This window comes from Xiphophorus maculatus, chromosome 1 (assembly GCF_002775205.1).
Source record: "Xiphophorus maculatus strain JP 163 A chromosome 1, X_maculatus-5.0-male, whole genome shotgun sequence".
Lineage (NCBI taxonomy): Eukaryota > Metazoa > Chordata > Actinopteri > Cyprinodontiformes > Poeciliidae > Xiphophorus > Xiphophorus maculatus.
In genome coordinates, this window is record NC_036443.1 from 22,651,940 (window position 1) to 22,669,199 (window position 17,260).

The following is a 17,260-nucleotide window of genomic DNA, read 5'->3' on the forward strand; positions in this document are numbered from 1 at the left end:
GGAGTTTACAAAGACAACAAAGACTGAGCTTTTTAGCAAAAAATAAAAAAAATAAAACTCCTGGTGTGTTTGCCATTAAACAAAGCATTAATATGTGGAAAAACATCTCTCACCCAACAATTAAGCATGGTGGAGGATGTGTGATGCTTTGGGGCTGCTTCTTTTCTAAAGACTGTAGAACCTTTTAAGAGTTTATACCATTAAACACTTTTATATATGAAAATAACATCAGTATACTCTTAATTGCCAAGACATTTAAACGGACCACCATTCAATTGTTATGCAAACTACAAAGGAAACTGGAATGAAAAAAATCAAAAACTGATAAAGATGTTGCAGAAGAAGGAGGTCCAGAAAAACATCAAATGTAAATTTGGGTTTTACTAATAAAATAGAAAATAACTTGTTTCCTCTTTTTTATGCGTCTTCCAGAGGGATACTGATAATTATTGCTGGCACTGCAAGTCATAATATATTTACTCAGTTTTGTATTTCCTTTGCATATCGTTGAAATTAGCTTCCCACTTTTAGATCTTCCTATAGGAGCTTAGTTTGATAGATCCAATCAAATTTCAGCAGCTCATAAAATGTTCTGTAGAGCAGAGGGACACGTTGAGTCAGGCAGCATCGATACTGAACTGTAACCCACATTCCTGCTAAAGCTGCAGCGTTTATCTCAGAAACATGAATCCATGTCTCATCCTGAGGAAACAAATGTTTAATCACATTACAGCTAAAGTTATTTTGGAGGCCAGATAGCTAATTAGCTGCCCAGCAGCAGCAGGAACAGATTAAATGTTATGTAAATGTATGCAAATGTTACTTGCAATTGATGCTGGTGTGGTCTTAGTTTAGTTTTGAAACATTGATCTAATAAAATAACGCAGAATTTTAGAAAATAAATCACTGAAATCTTTGCCACAGTTCTAATCAGGCTTTGATCTGTTTTTATAATCATGATAAAAAAGTAGGCACACCCTCTGTCAATTGTAGGATTTCAACAAATCAAATATCTGATCTTTGCAAGTTTAGCTTTTCAGAGACTTTGAGTCTATTATTAAAAGTAAATAATCAAAACACCAGGAAAAACATGGGGGAAAAAAGCTGCTGAGCAAATACAGATAGTTCTACTGCTTATTGAGTATGTCAATAATTAGTGGATTATTGCATGTCAAAAAAATCATTTTTGACATGCTTTTTAAAAATCTAATGTAAATAAAAAACACATACATTGTTTTATTATTATTTGAGTGACGCTTGTCTCATTTCCCATCAGAAATCAAACTTCTGGATTGCATAAAAGTAATTTTTAAATCCAATTCTGCAGGGATATTTTTACTTTTGGGCATAACAGTATGGTTCATATGGTAATGCTTATATAAAGAAGAATTAAATTAACCACTTTCAGTTCACTAATTATGTTAAAAACTATCATTTCTCCCAGGTTTGCATGCACCTACAGGTTCTTGCAGAAGCATAGAATCAGAGTAAAGTAAAATGAAATAAAGCCTGGCCCTTTCTGTGTCTTTTCTTATCTTTAAACTTTAATTAAAGGGTTTTTTTTTTCTCTTGTGGTTTAGTGTCTCCTTTCCTGTCTTCCTTTCTTTGCAGAGAAAGTTAAATATGTAGATGTACTGTACTATATTCTCAGTGTACTGGCAAGCACATCATGAGCAGAGCAGATGCGTATACAGCAGCACGTCCTGGGAATAAAAATGAGTCAAGCTGGTGTGTGACACAGTGGAGATTACACTTGAAGTCCCATTTTTCTGCTGTTACCAGGGCACTCCGGTTTATATGTGGGATAATGTGTTTGTGGCTTGAAAGAAACGTATAACAGTTGTATGACACAAAATGCTGCTGGAAGCTTTGAGTGGATCATTTAAACCCACAGACAGATGTTCTATTTTCACTCCTCCCGCCCTGAAGGCTTAGTCACTCATTTTCTCTCCAAGATGACAACACGGTGGAGAATAAATGACTTTGACACTGCACTGGCTGAAACGCTGCCCAGCATTCCTGGACGTGGATCCCGCTACGTGCCGTAAACTGCATTTATTGCCCCTCGTGTCCCCCTAGTGACACGCATGCATGGACCGGACCGGCTGGAGCGCAGTGACTGATTAGCTTTGTCAACATGGAGATCACATGGGACGCTAAGGAAGTACTCCCAAGTTGAAGCTACAGCGTGTCATTATTGAGACATGGTGGAGGTTTCTGTCCACCTCCGGTTCATCAGCTCCACACTGACTGCCTGCTAAGGGATGGCTGTATAATATTTCTGAATTTTTGAAAAAGTGCTGGCTGGATTTTATGCAATTCAAGGCTCACATTGTCAAATTTCACAGGAGGAACTCCAGGCTGCATTTTCTGCCAGATTCCTCCTCCAACTGTATTATAGGTGAGCTACAGATATAGGCACACTCACAAAAGACATGGATATTTTTTGCACAAGTTGCCATTTATGGAAAGTGCATATGTGCATGAAGTTCTGTGGTTCAAAACTATCCCCATCTGCTATTACTGGAGCGATCATTTCACCATCTAAACTCCAGTTTTTATTTGAGTAAAGACTTCCTAAAGTGTTTTCAGATTAAAGGAGAAGAAAGTAAGGCATTAAAGATCCAGAAATGTAACCAAATATCAATAAGGATGACCTCTTTGAACTCAACACTTCCTCATAAATGGAAAACAATTATGAAGTATTTTCAATTTAAGCATGCTATTATAAAAACTCATCTTTACATTAGGTTTTGTTTTTTCTGACAAGGTTGGGACCATTCCTATGCTTGGAGATGATAATCTGAACAGATTCTCCATAGATGATCTAAGAATGGGCCACAATGTGTTAGACTGCATAAGGAACCATACTGTTATAGTCATGATAACCAATCATTAATATTACATATCTCATTTTGAGTCACTAAACATAGACAACTGAGAAAATTTTCAAATAACATATTCCATTTTTGAATATTATACTAAAATGTTTTCAGAGGATATTAAATTCTTTAATCCTACAATTTTTTTTTTTTTTCTTAATTTGTTAGCAAAATTCATATTTAAAGTTAGATTATGGCAGGAGGATAGATAATGTATTTCGTATTTCTTCCACATGCAGCTGAATATGTCAGTGAAAATACTTTAGGCACAGAAGACATTTAAAATATGCCAGATTTATTTTTTTCTGGATTTTTTTTTAAATATATGGATTTCAACTAAAAGCAGCCAAGTGAAGAAAAAAGTGATTTACACACAATGTAGCATTCCCTCTTTAAGAGTAATCCAAGTGGGAGAATAACGTTCAAGTGATGCTTTTCAAGCTCAGAGCACCCCTGGACAAAGACAACATGTTAGGGACAACACAAGACGTGAGTCTGAAGCTGTTTGTGTGCTTGCTTTGCCTTCAGCCATGAAGCTGAATCTGGTCTCATTAACTGCTCAGACATAAATAAAATGACCAACAGTGTTGCAGTTGCCACAAGCTCTGCTACAGCCTTGACATTAGTCATTGTTTGCCTCAACCAACGTTTTCTGTGCTGAAATTTTATTCCTTTGACAACTTCTTCCCTCAAGCCTCCTTCTTGTGCAGAAGACTGTTCACGCCCGTGAGCACAGATGAGTGTGTGGCCGCGGCCTTTGTCACCATGTGTCTTTCTTTTTACCCCAGGCCTGTTTAGACTCTGCTCTGATGGAAGAACCAGCTTTCTCTGTGACCAAGACTTCCTCGACCGAATCATTATATCACTAAGCGAACTTGCCTAATCACCAAAGCAGCTCAAGAGATTTATCAAATGTAAGACTTATCTTCTGAAGTGAGACATTTCCCAGGATTCCTTTAAATTTTGAAACCCAGTGACACATTATGTACATTATACAAAATTTCTAAGGGAGGGCAACAAGCAGAAAAGCATAAGTGGACTAAGTCTCTGATTAGGACTTCAAGAAGTTCTATGCATCCCAAAATTTCACACTGACCTCCCTAAATCAGTTCCAAAACCTCCAGCCAGAAACGTGCAACAACTCTGGTAGCGGTTTCTGCATTTTATACGTTGCAAAACTCTTAGCTACAACCTCAAGATTTTGTAAAGCTTTCTTTTAATGTTTTGTTTGCATACAATAGACCAACATAAAATCATAAAATGGAAGGAAAAGAATACATGAATTTCAGAACCTTTTAAAAGTAAATGGACAATGGAAAATTTTAAGTACAATGCAAAGTATGTCTTTTTATGACAAGATTTTATAATAAATAGAACCATATTTGGTAAAAAAAAAAAAAAAAAAAAACTTAAAATAATCAGTTTTTCTGGTTCCACTCTTTCTAGGTATATGTTTGAGTCAATTATTTATTATAATTATAGTTATTCTATTAATTACTGACATGCCTCCCAAATTCCAAGCAAAGATTTAGTATTTATTTGCAGAAAATGAGAAATGGTCAAAATAAAAGACGCAGTGCTTTCAGACCTCAAATAATGCAAAGAAAACAAGTTCATATTCATTTAGAAACAGCAATACTAATGTTTTAACTCAGGAAGAGTTCAGAAATCAATATTTGGTGGAATAACCAGGAAGGTTTTAATGAGGTTCAGTGCAGTGGCCTCTTGATTTTTTCCAGAGCTGTTTATCCAGACTTTTACTGAACAGATGACTTAGCTGCACCCAAATCGGCTTTTATTTAATTGCTTAAAATTAGCTAAATTTAACAAGTGTTTTGAAATAAAGTGATTCAAATCCTGTTCTGTCCTATGACAGAAAAATTTGGAGCCCCCTGCTCTACCAGCTTTGCCTTTTTGCCAATCTTCTTTGCATAATAGATTTTCATGATTCCCTGTATTTAGATTTGTCCAAGTTCTGTCTGACCAGCTTCTCAAGGATCATCATGGTAACCGTTATTGATGTCAGATGTCCCAAACTTGGGATGTTGTTTTAAAACATTATTTTGCTTTAGATATCATCACACTCTACTAGTCTGCTGTAGATATATGCATGCCACACATGCAACATGGATAATTCTAACCTGCAGTAATTCTTATATCATGTCTGTAAATTACACACTTATGGTTGTAAATGGTATCCTGGGGATTGTTACTCCATTTCTCTCACTCCTGGCTGTCTGCAGCTTTGATTTTCATTTTAATTACACCACCACACTGTGGTGCTTTTTATAGATAAGAATATCAGTGCGTTTTAAAATGACCTTGTAATCTTCACAACAGCCTCAGCTGCAGCTTAAGAATGGCTGTTAATGAGCAGATATGCTCCTCCTCCTCGCGCCCTTCGCTCAGCTTTCCACCGCTCCGACTGCTTGCACTTGAACTGCTTGCTCTGGTCATGTGCAGGCACTACTCTCTGAATCCCAAATCCTGTCTCTCTAATCCACACAACACAGAGGAAAACAGCATATTAATTTCATCTTGTTTCTAGTCCTACAGCCAATTTGAGCAGCTTGGGACAGCTGCAGCTCAGATGGCCCGAGCTTACATCCCGCGGGATTTACGTGGGACTATTTCTGAGAAATCCCGTTTAATTTGACACCCCAGAGCTGTACTAAGTTGTAGCTGGAGCAGTTGTGATTTATGGTAATGCAACTGTAAATTCCCTGTGCTGCAATATGTTGCAGTAGGTCAAATTTTCAAAAAATATGGAACTGACCTTCAAATATGTTGGTTCCCACATGAATTTTGCATCCCTGTGAAATGATTATCGTCGTTAGGATCCCCGTTGGCTAAAATAATACATAAATTTTTCTGATTTGAATAAAGGATCAGGCGATTAGATCATTTGAGGTCACTGTCCTGTCATACATTCAGTACTTAAACAGATAAACAACACAGAGCTTTAGCTCAAATAGTGGATTGAATCAAGGCTGCAGGGAATTAACCTTAGCAGTTTAAAAATAGGTTAGTTATCCAGCAGACTATTAAAGTAATCGTGCTGCCATGGGTGCCAAGCAGCAGATTTAAAACTTAAACAAAGCTCCAACAAAGCCATTTTACTGCGGCCTCCTCTGCCTTTTCATTATCCAGAGTAGACTTAAGCCCGGCCTCTCAGAGCCTAACCCTCTGGGGCTATTACAGCTCTGGCAGGGCTTTTAACAAGCACCATTGGAGGATTCACCCTGCCAGCTACTAACCAATAGCTGCATTAATTCCCCACAGCCCAACTCCTGTTCTGAATTTATGGCTGGTTGATTTTAGTTTTGCACACACTGGGATGTGAATGTTTAAAACGCGTGACACAACAACACATGACTGCAGAGGTTAACACGTGCAGGCCTTTGGGTTCTTGGTCTTTTTTTCTTTTTTTTTGCCTTAAACCAATACAGCGTCAAAGTCAATTTGACACAGAGAAAAATTTCCAGTTTTCAATAAACTCCCCCTACAGCGTATAATACAGAGCTGGTGTAGAAAGGCAGGGATGCACACATTTAAATTCAGAAATTTTTTTCTTTTTTAAATCAGTTTTACTTTTGCTGGCATGAATATCTAAAGTAATCATACGCCTTCAAATGTTTCCAAATTTTCCAATAGACAAAAATAGAAAATGCAAATTAGGGTATTTCCATGTGCTTATTTGAAGTGAATTGACCAGGCTATGCAAAGTGTAATGTCATCGGATGATGATATTATGCATGTAATAACAGGAAGTAGAGGTTGCAAACTAGCGTATAGACCACATATCTCAGAAAAATGGAGCGAGGTTCTGTGCTGCTGTCGGGCAAGTTGTAATTATTCTGTCATGTCAACTGGTTTTGCTGATGTTACATGAAAAATGCAATTCTAATTATCCTTATGGCGATAGCTGATCAGTCATGTGAGGGAAGTGTTTGCTACATCCGAACTTATTCAGAAACTGTGTTTTCATCCCAAGAAAACACCTCATAAAAGCATAAAAACATTTTTTTGCAAAATTGAGTAAGTTATTTCCAACCTTGCCATTTCCATCAACCTTTTCTAATGCAACACTTCAAACTGTTTCTGGAAACAGGGCTATTGTAGCAGAATCTCAGGCCTAGACTTTAACTGGACGAGGTTAAGATATGTACACGCTTTATTCTAAATGGGAGTTCTGGCTAAACGTTAAATGAGGCTTTCATGGTGAACAGTTTTAACTCCTTTTCAGTCTCAACACAATTTTCTCCAGAATATCACTCCATTTACCATTATTTATTCTTTGCTTCCACCTGATCAACTTCCCTTTGCCTGCTCAAGGAAAAGCCTGAGCTTAATGTTGCCACTATCATTGTGTTTAAGGTGATTTGCGACATTTTGTATGTTGGTCAAAATGTCTAATTCTCTTCTGATTAAACTTAGACGCTGTATGGCTTCTGGTAAATTTGGACTCCTAATGTCTTTTCTTTCAACAGCTGATTTCTTCTTGCCTCTCCTCTTTAGAGACCAGATTTATGTAATACATGATTAATAGCTGTCGAGTCAGCAAATTCTCCCACCTAAGCTACAAGTCTCTGTAACTCCTCCAATATTATCATGGGCTTGTTGGCTGCTTCTTTGATTAATGTCCTGCTTTACAGTCTGTTGGTTTAGATGGATGGCTCTATTTCACTTGGTTAGCAGTTGTGCCATCGTCTTTTCTTATTCAAATGATGGATTGAGCAAGGCTCCATGAGGCGTGTTATTGTTTTATATTTTAACACTGCTTTGAGATTCTCCAGAACTTTATCTCTGGTTTGTCTGAGGTTGACTGTTCACAAATTGTCTAAGACAAAACTTTAAGTTCTGTGCAGAACAGCTGTATTTATATTGGAATTAAATTATACAGATGGGCTAATAATTCTGAAGTCAGCTGGTTTCGAGATATGCATTTTTTCATTCAAAATGAAAATCCTATTTCTGTTCCTTTCTGCAGCACTATGACATGCATTCTGTCATGCACAACTGCAGAGTTGGAGCTTTTTGCTATTATATGTTGGCAGCAACTGCAAAATGCAAGACAAGAATTCACTAGCGGAACAAGTCAGCGTCGGGCCAGGGGGCGGGGCTAATGACCGGGCCCCATACCCAAATAATAAGTATCATGATAATTTAACTTTACAACATAGACATGCCTGCAACAGCGGATCTTACAAGATTCACCACCACAGAGCGCGACTATGTCATTCTGAAATCCATCTGACATGAAGTACAACAAACCAAGAGAACAACAGAAACATCAGGCTACTGGTCACTAATGATGAAACAACACAAATTCAAATCCGCTCAGAACCACTGATGGGTTCATTTAGACACTTTATCAATTTCAACTCAGAGCCTGGAGCAGCTAGCAACTGCTGAAGCTACGTTTATTGTTGACGCGTTGAACCGAGCACGCAGCAGGCGCCGCATGCACAGCGTGTCGCAGAGCCTCGTGCTCCTCTGGATGTTTGTAATTTGGCGCGGACCGCGCGCGCCGCCATTCACACAAACTGGACGATCTGGAAGATGCTTTTCCAGACGGCTCCAATGTAAAGCTTAACTATAAACACCATACTGCTGTCTTGGCTCAAAAACGCGCCCCCCAGGCCCCCCTGACGCTCCGCCCCTGCAAGAATTGACCTTTAATCGTTCCAATGATCTCCCAGTTCATCCAGCAGGGGAGACTCAAACAGGGGTGACAGGGAAGCAGCGAAGCTCACGCCGGATGCCGTAAAAGCCTTTCACTTTCTGAAGCGCATGTTTGCTTTCTCTGACATGTACATCCCTGGAAGAGCTAAGCAGGTGCTTCGCACAGCTTCTGTAAACACAGAAGGAGCAGCACGGAAGCTGTCAGCTGCTCTTGCTTGTGAAGCAACATGAAACAGCCCATCTGGCTCACTGTCTTTCCCAGGATTTCACCACAGTACCTGTGACTTACCCAAAACATGACAAGCCCCATAGTAAAAGTCTGATCTACAGGTTTTATCTGGGTCAACTGGCTTGTGCTAAACAGTGTCATCAGCTTAAAATGCTGATAAATGTATCAGGTTGCAGAGAGAAAATAGAGATAAAATAAACTTTCACTGCTTCATGTGTTCTGTCTTGAAATAACTGAACATTTGGTTGTTAATTCCTCTCTACGGGGAGGTTCTCTGTGTTTCAGCCTCTGATGTTATAAACAATGCCTAAAACAAATATTTTTTCCAGTTATAGCTGCACTGTCAGAATGATTCAGCTTTATCCGTGTGTCTCTGGTATTTAACTGGACATGCAGTCGTATTGGCCATCTCTGCAGTTTGAAATCCAGGCACTAAAAAGAGAACGTACTTAGATTATCTGTGGCATAGAAACAGGAAACATGAGAAATTTGTAATCACTGATCCATAGATGATGCATTAATACAATAATTCAACAGAATAAAAATTAATTTAGAGATTTTTTTACTCATTAATATTCTTACCTAAAAAAATGCTTTCTCTGTTTTGTTCAAAATGCCGGGCTAATCCAATGCAGAAGATGGTTTTCCATAGGGTCTTATTTATTTTGTGGAAGAAAAAAACCCTCTATTTAACAAACCTGTTACAGGTTGGTTTGAAGGAATTTGGGTTCTGGCTTATTTTAAATTTTTATTATATTCTTGGTTACTCATCTTGTGGAATTATTTTACTCACTAAAATAATTTGCAGTGCTTATCATTTCAAGTGATTTTATGCATTAAGTTTCTGTCCTATTTCTAGGTAATGCTGTGTGGTGCTGGATTGGAGTTCAGTGAATACTCTGTAAAATTAATATTGAATCAGGCATATTATCTATTGATATTGATCATGTGTTTATGACATATTATTATTGATATTTTGTCCAGCCTTTTTTCTGTAACATACATGGATGAACTATTTTCTGTAAATACCATTCTGGCATTGCCTTTCTACATTGTAGCATCCACAATTTGATCACCAGCTAAGCCAGCCTTATACACTTTTAAATATTATACACTTTTCAAACAATTACCCTATAACACAATATCTCACGCTTTGCTCTGCAAACACTGTTTGTTTTAACAGGGTTGGATTTGAGAATAACTCAGCTAATAATCATTGGCCATAGATAGAGCACTGAACTTTCAGTTTGAGATGGTAAGTTAATTATTATTGGAAAAGAAAAGATTGTGATGTGATGGCAAATGAAAAACATCAGTGTTATCACGGCTTTTGCAAAGAGATGATTAAACACAGCACAGATACGCAACTGCATAAGCAACTGATGTGGGTTTAAATTCATTGAACCAGTGAATATTAGAGCTTAAAGAAAAGTTTTAATTGGACCTCTTGTTATATTAAGAAACCAGCATGTTTTTTTGCCTCTACATAGTTGCCAGGCAACTAGTCAAGGCTAGGGCTCCAAAACATGAGACAGGAAAACTGCGAGCAATTTCTTTTCTGAATTAAAAAAAAATAAATTTACTAAACAAAAGTTCCTGTTTTATGTTTGTTCAGATCCGTGTTGTGCAGTAGGGAAAGTTTGTTGCAGCAGACATCCAGTTAATTGCATCAACCAAGGAACTCCATCGCCCTAATATCACCCTAATGACCTGTTGTTAAATTATTGACTGTTTGTATCTACTAAGGTAGCGTTAAATCTCACACAAACATTTTTGCATTGTTGTTTTAAATACTTAAGTCACCGGTAAAAAAAAACAAAAAAAAACATACATGGAAGTATTAGTTTCTGCCACTTTAAGGACATATCAATGACGTGCAGCCAGGTTCATTACTGGTTGGATATATGATTATGCAAAACCCAAAACAAAAAGCTATTTTTCAATGTTGACCTTAATTGAAACATTTAGCTGTATTAAACCGTTCAATTCCATACAACACCGAGAAAATGAAAGGAGTATTTATTTATTTATTTTTGGCTAATCTCCATTTTTTAAAATTAAAATAATTCATTTTTTTACAATCTTTATAGAATTCAACCAATAGTCATCTTTCATGTCTCCACACCATATTTCCTTAATTCTTGTTTTAATTTTTCTCCTCTCACCCTATATTTGTCACATCGAATTATTGTGTTCTTCTGTCTCCATGTCCATGCCCCACTGCGTGAAATCTACTGATAGACAAATTCATAAAGTTGTCAAAATTCTTTTAAATTAATTTTACTTTAATTTTCCCTGTGCTCCCCATAAATAAAATTTTGTTTGCTTGCTTGAGTCAGAAGAGAATAACACTTATTTTATCCACAGGAAGCACAGATGACATAACTTCCCAAGTGCAACAAGCTATTAGTATATTCTCACCAGACAGTGGGGATAGCGGATGGCCCATCTTAAGTGTTATTAGTGAAAGCATGCACTTTGTACTTGTGGAAGCCTGGAAGAAGACGGATACATTTTCACCGGATGTCACAGCATTTTATTTTACTCTCATCTAGAAAATCTGGCAAACAAACAGGAACTTAAAAAATGAGCCACAGAAATCACTTAAAGCACTACAGCTCATTCTTGCAGTGAGTAATCGTAGTGGACTGTTGTGTAAAAAGTGCAGGACATGAGGGTAAAGGAGGGTGGATGGCTTGGAGAAACAATAAGAGGAAAGAGGTGATTACTGCTGGAGACTGTGGGAGCCAATAGCCAGCAGCTGTATATTCACCCTTAGAACAAGGAGCGAGAACAGATCGATATTTCTCTCGCCTCTCCCTCTGCTCATCACTGCAGGCTGCAGGGGAAGTGCACAGTTACAAGAAACATTTATTACAGGCCTGTTTGGTGGCTCTGTGGGACACAGACCAGCAGCTCTTGTGCTTCTGCTTGTTAGCAGGCCTGGCGGCAGAATTAACCAGAGCCATACTTCAGCGTCAGGCTTCGTAACGTGACCTCTCAGCGGGCCAACGATGAAGGTTTGACAAAGCAGCTGCTATTACATTGGCCCTGGGTAGATTACGACTGTGCCAAAGTTCATTTAGTGTGAGTTTAGAGTGTGTGTTTCTGTTTCTTAACTGTAAATGTTTTTTTGTCCTTCCTTTTTGGCTTAGACAAAGAGAATAAGTGCAATCAGAACTGATTTCACTTTTAAATTAGTCTATAAAGCCTTCATGTTGCAAAAGTTTAATCACGGCTTCTGTGTGCTCATGCGTTTCACTCTTCTAATTTTGAAAAATCTACCTGATTTCCCAACTTTGCTCACCTTTTATTGACTTTGGCATTAAATTAATTCAGTGCACTGTAAGGTCAAACACAATTTCATGGTTTTTGATCACAAAGATCATTATTACTGGTGTGATCGATTTTTGCAGCTCGTTCATGAATATATTTTATTTTCAGGCAGAAGAGTCTGGTGCTTCTAGAATGGAAGTATCACACTTACTCACCATGTGACGATGCAGTTTAGTGGGAACTAGAGTGCATTAAAAAAAAATTTACAAAGTCTCAGACATCTTCCAACAGTGAGCATTAGGTGTGGTCCCAGGTCTGGAACACAATCAAGGCGGTGTGTAGTGCTGTATCAAGGCATGATTGAATGGAAGTCGTTTTCTGCTCAGATTGCTGGGGCACACAATAAACTGAGCTGTAAAGATGTCTCAGACAAGACGTAGTAGCTTTTCCCATGTGTTCCCTTTATGCAGTAATGGCAACAGGTGAATTTGTTGCAGTGCGGTCAGTTTTCTACTTGAGAATTTTGTGATGTTAATGTATTTAAGAGAGAAAAAATATCTGTTAATTTGTCTTACTTTGTTGTTTTTGTTGATGTAGTCACATTGAGTTAACTGCTGCCTTTATTACGTTTTGCTTGTCTCTTACCTTTGTGTAACTGTGGTGTAGGGGTGTTTTTGTCTCTTGGTATTTAAAGCAACTCCAGTCAATATTTTTGCATACTAATCTGAATGATTATGGTTAATGTGAATGAGCCACTGGTAGTAATGAAGCCGCAGAGAATCATTACCCCTCTCTGCAGCTCCCTTCAGATCAAACTCACTGCTCATAATTTTGTGTTGTTGTTTTCCTCTGCAGTACGCAGCTGTTTACAGTACAAAAAAAAGTACTCTGAGCCTGCTTTGCATTACATACTCGGCATCAAACACACAGTTAGCGACCAGCTGGTCTCCATGGTGGAGCGTTTAGTGGCTAGATATTCCCCTCAGGAATTATTTGACATTAAATAGACATAAAAAGAGGGAGATTATTGCACTTAAATGCGTTAGCTGGCCAGAAAGCTCCTCTATATGCACAAAAAGCCTTTTGCAAAAAAGAAACAAAAGATAGCAACTTAATTGCCAGTCATTTGTCAGTGTCATTTTTACAGGATTATTTTTGTTTTCCCAAATGGTCAGGAAATAGAAGAACGCAGAATTACTTTCAGTACATCCTGCAGACCGGAAAACGCAGTTCATTAGCATAAGGGGTTCATTTAGTGTATCTAAACTTTGCATCCAGAGTAACCAGGTTTTATGCCTGAGCAGGAACCAGATTTTAGTGCAGTTGTTATAACCTCTCTGTGTCTCAGCTGACAGATTTCCACTGATGTCTTTATGAGTTTTAAACAGTCATCAAAAAGCAACTGAATTTTACATTTTGGACCTTGTTAAAACGTTGCCTAAATGCAGTAAGGGAACAGGCAGTGGATGTCATATACTTTACAGTAGAAGTCTTTTTTATCCTTCTGATAAGTGTGTGGATGATTTTCTTTTCCACTTTTTGTATTCCTTTACCTTTTTTGACAATGGCTGAACAATACAAAAAGCAAAGTAAATGACACAAAGATGTACAAATGACATTTAAACATGGGAAAAGGTATTACATTATTTTAACTTTACTACACATATAGATATATTCTGTTTCTTTTGCAAACATCATACATCAAATTGGATATAATAATTGTCACAGAAAAACCCCAGTCTCTATTTTGATTGTAAATTTCCAGTGTGTCCCTATCACTTTGGAATTATTACATAACTTAATACCTGAAAGAACTGTAAAATCTCAGCCATTTTAGCCACAAATGCAACTAATATGCCGCTTTCAGAGCACATGTGGGAATACACACACGATTCTGCTTGTCAAAGCGACTCCTGTGATTCTATGAATCCACAAACCTCCATGGATACATGCTGTATTTGCTAACATTACCTGCACCCACCCTGTAATTATGCATTAGCCCACTGGCCTCCATCACACACGTAGACATAGATGCACTGAACCTTTGATGGAATGACATGAACTGTGAACGTTATTCCTTTTTCATCTTTGCCCCTGCGATACTCAACACTTGTCAGAGTTTCATTTGTGCGGGAGATGGGTGGGTGAGCAGCTTAACACATCGACGTGTGTGTCGGTGTGTGTTGGTGTGTCATTGTGTAGGTGTGTGTCAGTTTGTCAGCAGTGGCGCCTACAGGATGCGAACATGTTGGGCTGCAGTCAGCCTGGGTGGATGAATTGCGGCAGGCTGTGCCGTCGTAAAGCGCTGGTGTATTTGTCAGCACTCTGCTGTGAGCGACCAGGAGCACTGACTCAGATAAGTGGCTGCTCTCACACTTTAGATTGTATGGGAGGTCAGAGAGCTGCAAGAAGTGGCAAAGCAACACGCTGGAATGAAAATGTGTGCAGTTAACATTCCACGTTCAGCTCCCAGGCAAGATTTCATGCTTGCTGTGGGAGAGGGCTCTCACCATTGACTGATTGGTGAGTCATTCCACTCAGATACAGACAGCATCTGTTAGGCTGAATTTAATCCAGCATGAATTTCTGCTGCGTGAAATGTAAGTTTTCATAACCTTGGTGTAATTTGCCTTCTGCTCAAAGTCAGCTTTGACAATGTGCCAACCGGTTGTAGAGACTCACCTTAAAGTATCAGTTTTTCACTCACGTTTGTACCTGGTTTTCATTCAGTGCTAGTTCTGGTCATTTTGGTAAAGTATTGCCAACTCCTCTACCTTGAGCATCATTATGCTTAATACGGTAACAGAAATAAAATAATTTGGGAACCTACTGATAATTACTGGTAATCCTCGTTAAATATATGTGAAACATTACTCGCATGATCTAATTTTGAAAAGTCAGCTTCAGTTCTCTCTCTAACAGTGAGCTTTACCCTCCTACTCACTGTGCATGGTGCCAAGACCAACACGGGTCTTCGTATATCACATTTCCAGTTGGTTTAAATGTTTCAATCAGGACTCTCATTGTAAATATGGAGACATTTGGGCAAGTAGCTAATTATGTAGCAATTTCATAACTTATTAAAATCAATATACATCTTATTTTGAAAGGAATGCTCTCTTGTTTTTCTTATTTTGAAGAATCCATTAATAAAATATCTACGTTTGGGTCACATATTTATGTCTGAGGGAAAAGGGGAGTCATGTAAAGATCCTAGATACTCATGTCAAGTTAAATCCATGAGAAATATCACTAATTAGACCAGAAAGAGTGTGAAAAATTTGGCTTTCTGTAATATGGAAATTGAAGGCATGTTGGCTGGCAGGCCTCTCCAAAAGCCCTCCATCATTTCCTGAAGCTTCCTACATATTTTGTGCTTCTTGTTACTGAAAATAGCTATAGATCTTCCTCTTTCAGTAGCAACTTATACTCAGAGTAATGTTGCTGTCCGTATAACCTGACAACGTTCATCTGTGTTGTGTTCAATGATTGAAAACAGATTGACTTTTTTTGTGATCATATGGAGCGATTATGAAGCAGGGCAAGTCGCGTGTAAAATCATATGATTCAAGTTCTGGCCTGTTTGTTGGTGTCTCTCTAATTTTAGGGTTTTTGCCTCCTTTTTTAACCATAGATGCCACTAAAAATATGAGGGTAATGTGTGGTGACAGAAAATAATTCAGGATTTAGATAAATTACTTAATTCAGCCAGAAAACAGTGCATACTTTTCCCAGTGGATGTAATAATTAAAGCAGAATAATTGTTTTATCCTGTATCTAAGTTCTCCTCTTGGTATTAAAGGAAAGAATCAAAATACCGCAAACGCTGCAGTAAGTGGTTTTAGGAGGCTGGCAAAGACACAAAATAAGATTTGTGGAAATGAGGGTCCAACTCCCTGGAACAAATAGCAGCTCTTAAATATTAATCTCATTTACATGTATGAGTCATAAAAAAAGTTCTGTGCATTGTCAGTGTTATACCTCAAAGCTCTACATCACCATGATGTTTAATAAAGAGATTGTGGCTGTCTGGTTGGACCAATTCATACCATAAAAAGAGAAAGCTGTGCTGTTTGCTGAGAATAATAACTCTGGTTTTTCTCTTATGTGATTCGTGGCAGAATAAAGCAGATTGTGACTGAAACCAAAGACGTTTAATTTAAGTTTTAAGTATACATCACTCGGGTGACAAGAAAGAAATGGTGCACCGGAATAGTTTAAACATTTATTACAACTATATTTAACGTACATTTGTGATTTTTATGTAATGTGAGATCTTTGTGAGGTCTAATTTTTCCATAAGAACCTTTTTCTTTATTAAAACATGAATGCGCAGTACAGGAAGAGGTCTTAATAAAATTATTAGAGAACGAGAAGCTGATTTTTTACAATAAAAAGAACAATAAATGTTTAATTCTAGATATACAAATGAAGTTCTGAGGTTGTCAGTATAAAATGAGCTTCATGAGCAAATTCATTATTTTGTAGAATGGGCTAAGGCCCATTCTACAAAATGGTCCATTCTACAAAATAGAATAGAATAGGTTGCATGGGACTTCCAAGTCCCATGCTATGGGATTTGGAAGGTTGGCCTGCAGAAATGGGGGCAATAATAATGTATGTCTCTTCTTTATTTAAAGTTCATGAAAAGCTTAAAATTAAACAACTGTCTTGATTTTAACATTAGCTCTTGAAGTTTCATAAGTTCAACAGAACAGCCTATGACTTCCATAACATTATACAAGTTACATAAACCCATCATTGCTTTATCTGAGGAAGTCCATATTTACTACCATAAAAATATAGCTGAAGATCTAATTTTTGTGGTAATTTGGAAGAAACCTTTGGTTACAGGAAATAGTAGGTGGACTGAAAGCTTGTATTTTAAAACTGAAACGGTTAGGCCAAACTTGTTACATTTGAAAATGTTTTAACATAAAATAAATTTTAAAAAATAAATGAAATTCTTTGAGACATTTTAAAAAGGGATACTTAATTTGTTAATCAAAGTAAAATATTTTAAAACACCAGATAAAAGATGCATTTTATTAAACATGTTAAATTAAAACCCAGCTGAAACACAAGATCTTTGAATAGACATATTTAAAGAACATCTATTTGTTCTTTTTCTCTGCACCCATTTATTTTAGTGCTGTATTATTTATTAATATGGATTTCCTAAATGTTA

The 17,260-nt window shown here is 37.5% G+C and overlaps 1 protein-coding gene across 3 annotated transcripts in view; it reads left to right on the plus strand.

Moving 5' to 3' along the window:
- Nucleotides 1-17,260, plus strand: part of LOC102220789 (disks large-associated protein 4-like) — a 99,098-nt gene that overhangs the window by 58,488 nt on the left and 23,350 nt on the right. The gene's annotated exons all lie outside the window — the stretch shown is intronic.